The sequence below is a fragment of the Pyxicephalus adspersus genome, chromosome 2 (assembly GCF_032062135.1).
Source record: "Pyxicephalus adspersus chromosome 2, UCB_Pads_2.0, whole genome shotgun sequence".
Lineage (NCBI taxonomy): Eukaryota > Metazoa > Chordata > Amphibia > Anura > Pyxicephalidae > Pyxicephalus > Pyxicephalus adspersus.
The window spans coordinates 37,801,470-37,807,102 of NC_092859.1; the positions used below are offsets into that span (position 1 = coordinate 37,801,470).

At 38.8% G+C, this 5,633-nt stretch overlaps 1 long non-coding RNA gene across 1 annotated transcript in view; it reads right to left on the bottom strand.

The window, feature by feature from the left end:
- LOC140325007 (uncharacterized) overlaps positions 1 to 3,887 on the bottom strand; it is a 23,163-nt gene extending 19,276 nt beyond the window's left edge. The window contains exon 1 of the long non-coding RNA XR_011919617.1: positions 3,780 to 3,887. This is a non-coding gene — a long non-coding RNA (uncharacterized lncRNA). The remainder of the gene's footprint in view (positions 1 to 3,779) is intronic.
- Positions 3,888 to 5,633: the final 1,746 nt, after the last annotated feature.

The window sequence follows — 5,633 nt, forward strand, 5'->3', positions numbered from 1 at the left end:
ATATATATATATATATATATAGTATAGTATATAGTATATATATAGTATAGTATAGCATAGTATATAGTATATATATATATATATATATATATATAGTAATTATAGCAGGGGTTCCCTGAAGACCTAAATGGTATTTTAAGGGTCCCTTAAAGATATCTAAAGATCTATAGAAAAGATAGCAGCTTTAAAAGTTAAGAGTATATTTACATTTCAGCACTACATAGCTGTGTGAGAATAAGTAGGCAAACAAAACAACTTAATGCAGCAAAAATTGGGCATATCCCATTTCATCCAAAGCAGTGTGTTATGTAACATTGCATATGATTTATACTATCATATAATTGGTAATGGTTCAAAATAAAAGGCATTATATAATGCCAACATGGTTGTGTAGATTTTTATACCTGTAAAATGTAAAAATCAGATTTCACCAGGTTACCAGGCTTAATGTGAGTCCTTAGTGAAGCTTTGAATCTTACAGGTCTTCTGCTCCTGCTTATGTTGAGCTGATATGAGAACAGCCAGCAAACCATTGTGACAGAATGTAGCTAATAATGGTAAAAAAGAGTCAGGAAAATGTAATAAAGGCTCCAGTTAATGAGTAGATAGGTCTGTGTAGGTTTTCAGAAAGAAACCTGAAACTTTAGGGCCCTGGAGCGAGCCAAGGGACTGACAGGGTGGGCCCTTTGGCCCAACCCAATCCTGGCTGAGAAAATATGCACTTGCCCTCAGGTGCAAGAGAGAAGGTGTGCTCAGCAAGAGACTGACAGAGGAAGTAATTAGCCACAGGGATTCCAGGCTGAAAAAGGTAACCAGAGTGGATTCCAGGCTGGGAGAGAGCCAGAGGGATGCCAGGCTGAGAGCGAGCCAGAGTGGATTCCAGGCTGAGAGAGAGCCAGAGGGATGCCAAGCTGAGAGAGAGCCAGAGTGGATTTCAGGCTGGGAGAGAGCCAGAGGGATGCCAGGCTGAGAGAGAGCCAGAGTGGATACCAGGCTGAGAGAGAGCCAGATGGATGTCAGGCTGAGAGAGATCCAGAGTGGATTCCAGGTTGGGAGAGAGCCAGAGGGATGTCAGGCTGAAAGAGGGCCAGAGTGGAATCCAGGCTGAAAGAGGGCCAGAGTTGATTCCAGGCTGAGAGAGAGCCAGAGGGATTCCAGGCTGAGAGAGTGTCAAAGTGGATTTCAGGCTGAGAGAGAGCCAGAGGGATTCCAGGCTGAGAGAGACGTCCTGCTTTTCAGCTTACACGAGTCCTGCTGTGAAGCAACGCGAGCCTGCCCAGGAGGACTCGTGTAAGCTGAAAAGCAGGAAGACAGAAGGAGGCACAGGAGGACTCGCAGGGACGCCAGACCAGAGAGGGGACTCACGAGGACACCGGACGCTGCAGGTAAGTACTGGTACCCGGCGTACAAGACGACCCCTGACTTTGTCATAGATTTTTCGGGGTTAAAAAGTCGTCTTGTACGCCGGAAAATACGGTAATTGTATGAAGTTGCTTAGCCGAGCCATTTATTTTGTTTAAGTGCTAACAAATAGACAGGCAGGAGCCTGTTTGAACTGTAACTTTGAAGTCTGCTGTCTAACTCACTGCTGTCTTGTAACCCCGTTGCTAGGGGGAATCCCACACCATGCAAAACATGAGGTTGATTTTCTACTCAAGTAAACCAATCCATCACAATCACAAAAGGGAGCATTTTAATTTCTGCAGACCATAAACAAGTAGGAATCCTTACATCATAGATAATAAATCATTGATCTTTTACTAAATTTCTGAAGTTTTGCTTTAAATTTCCCAGTATTCAGCATCAGTATCATTTTCAATAATTCCTAGAATTGCTGTGTATCTAGCTGGTCTCACAGTGTGCAGCCAGTTGTTGGATAGGAGACAACAGCAAGTATAGAATCTATGCAAGGCAACTTTAAGATACATTTGCAGTCATCAGCAGAAGATCAGTCATTGATCAATAAGCGGGGAACTTGATTGCTGTTGCAAAACCGTAGCACCAATAATAACATCACCATCTCTATATTTATAAATGTCCTCATGAGGTTGTTAGGGATACTGTGTAATGGGATGAAAATAATGTTTTCAGAATGTTTCTCATTAGTTTCCTTTCTTAAATAGAAATTTTTTCCTCAGAGTATTCTGCCTTCTAGATTATACATCCTTCTTGGCGTAGCCCAAGGCAGGAAAATACTCAGATAGTAAATAGACTTCATGTTTTAAACGTTCGGCAATCGGAGATGGCAACTGTACACAAACCATGAGATTGCATTTTTTAGGATCTTTTTAAAGAACATGTAACAAACTTTCAAAGTTTAATTGAAGCGCACAAATGTACACACAACAACGAAGGCTGACATTAGCAGTCTGATGTTCTGGATCAAAATATTTATTCAAGGTGGTACAGAAGTTTAAAGTTTTAAAAAGAGAATCAGTTAGTACAGCTCTGCATTACATGAGCATTTCCTAGTGTTTTGTGAAAAATTGTGAGCTGACACAGGACAGGTATTTTCTGTACTGAAGTCCAGATTTATACTTTTTAAAGTTATTAATTAGGATAGTTTATAAAATTGTGGCTGGCATTAATATTTACCAAAAATTTTTTGACACATGCAGCTAGCTTACAAAGGATGAACTGAGGATTTGCTATGGTATAGAGAACATCTAGACATGTATACTGTGCCTATGAATTACCCCACAAAAATCACTTTTTGTCTTGTATTCTCCCTGTAAAAAAAAAGATACGTTCTCATATATGAATGTGTCATGTACCCTTGGGTTGCCATATAAAAGATTTAATGTGTCTTTTTTTTTTTTTTTGTGTACACATGCATACATGTGCAAATTTGTGTTAATTTTTGCATTATTCATATTTCATATTCCATATGCCATCTTGTCTACTCTGTTCATTGGCATTAGTGGTAGGTGGGGCAGTTACTGATGTAATGCTTCTCCCACAGAGAACTATTAACTTTATTTTTTTCCAGGATATGGGCATTTATCTGCACATGCAATAGGTAATTTCTCCTTCCCACTCTAATCCCATCTCCCCTATTCTATTAACAGCCACTTATTTTAACAAAATTCAACTGTTAATAAATGAGGATAAAACCCGGAACTAAACCCGAACTTTGAGCCGCAGTTCAACCAAACCCGGCGAACCCGAACTTCCAGGTGTTCACTCATCCCTAATTATTAGTACTGTTCCACTAGCTTTGCTGAGTTGTGTTGGACCCAAAACTAGGCAGGCACTATCTAACAAGTGGTCAGTCAGAAACCTCTGGAGGAACCTTTGGGTTTTACAAAGCCCTGGTTAAAAATGGCTGGTCTTTAACATTTTAAATGTTCAGCCACTAAAACTGAAGCCAACAAACCATAAAAATACAAAGTCCTGTCCTGTGTTTACAGTTGGGAGACTTTTGCACAACTTGCATTTTCAGTGTTTGCATTAAAAGACAAATCTAATTTTGCTATAATTGATGGCAATAGAATTAGTGATGAGATCTAGTCTTATGCCAAGATTCCAACATTGAAAAGTAGTGATGTGTATATTTGTACATCCCAACAAGCTGCTCATCCCAAACCGTACATACGGTATGTCTGCCAATATTGAAAAAAAAAGTCCTTGCTGTGTTCTCTAATTCAGCGGTCAACAGAATGAAAGAGTCAGCTATAATAACAAGTGTGAAGGCTGCATGATTTGATTCTGGACATTTATATGCACTGTTGCCTAGCACATAAGAAGGGCTGTTCATATTCTGGTCCCCCACTGCTCACCTCATGCCTCTCTGCTTTACGTTCTTCGCTCACCCTCGGGCTCTGCAGCTGGCTCTGGGTTATTGCACTTGGGAATAGCTGGCGATAGTATCTCTCTTGCTGAAAACAGCAAGCTTGTTCTTTATAAATACAACAACTCAATGTCAGCTTCAAATCCTCCTGGCAAAAAAAGTAATTAAAGGGCCAGCATTTGAAATTCCCAGAAAGGCTGCACTTTGTGTTGCTGTGTTAGTGACATGTACACTTGGCAATAACTGGATGTTGTAAAAATTAGTTGTGATCTTCCTTTGGGCTTCTTTAAACATTTCCTATAATGTGTGTTCTGTTTATAAATGTGGATTGTTGCAATATCAGAGGTTGAGGTTTAGAAAATATTGACCTATCATTGTACCTTGCTGGTAGGTTAGGCAGCTTATCAGAGAACAGAATAACAGCAAATATAAAATGGATTCATGGAAATACATTTGGGCAGTTTCTGTACTGAAATCTAATGTGATAGTTAAGCATTCTAAAAACTGCATTAAATTAATAGGACACAAATGATCAGTAATGTTCAGCAACATTTTGCCTATTTGCATATAAATGCATTAGTGTAAATTAATGTGTAAATTGTATATCCAAAAGAAAAAAACAATTCTTTTTTGTTACTTTTGAATAGAGTAGGGAAAAGCTAAATACCTGTAAGATTGTGTGTGTGTTTTTTCCCTTTAGAAAATATGAAGAAATTTCCCCAAAGTGAGGGAAATCCTCTCTCAGTAATTGTAACCACAACAGTGTCCTCATAAGAAAATTTCCTGTCTATTACTATTTTCTATATTCCTTCACTGTGTGTACTGGTGGCAATGGTTACTAGGACAAATACAGAGGGTGAATCTTCCCAACAGGGACACAGACAGAGATAATGAATTGACAAGGTTGCTAACCTTTCTCTACTCTTTCTAAAACTAGAAAAAAAAATGTTGTCCTTAAATGGCTCCCAGGGGTTATAGAAACTTTTTTTTTACTATCGTTGGCTTATCCTTGTGTCAAATAAGCCCTTAAATATTTACTTGCTTTGTACATAAAATAAAGATAAAGGACCACCCACTTATTTATCAAAAAATCAGTAAATTTCTATATTTATATAGGGATTAGCGAGCAAGAATATTAAGTCCGATCTCGCAGCGAATCGGGCCTTTCTCTAACCGAAAATGTAAGCGAAAATGGCCTTCTGATTTGCCAAGTGGTTGAGCTCTCGCCGAACAGGAGGAATTCCAGGGCTGCATCATGCAGCCCTGGAAATCCTCTGTGATCCCCGGGCACTGGAGGTTAATTAACCTCCAGTGACCCAGGGATCGCACACTCTTCTCACAGCCACAGCTGCAATCATTGAGAAGATGACTGGCACGGGAGAACCTCCTGACACTGTAATAAAAGTATTTCTTAAAAATGATACATTTGTATCTGTAACAAATGTATCATTTGTAAGAGATACTTATATTACAATGTCAGGAGTAGTGTTGGTCGAATAGCTCACTATTCGATTCGACAGGTATTCGGCCGAATATAGCAAAAAAATTCGGGTGGTCGAATTCGAATCCCATTAAAGTCAATGGGAGAAAAATTCGGGTTTGTTTCAGCACTGTGTAGAGCTTCTACAGCCTCCAAACAGATGTAAAAAGATACATTATAAAAGGATACATGAAAAGATACATTATAAAAAGATACATTGTAAAAGGATATATAAAAAGATACATTATAAAAAGATACATAACACTATTACATACCCCTGTACTTCACATGAAGATTAAAGAGCACATGTCAAATCTATTTTAGGCTAAAGCTAGGTACACACTTCCAATAATTATTGTTAGA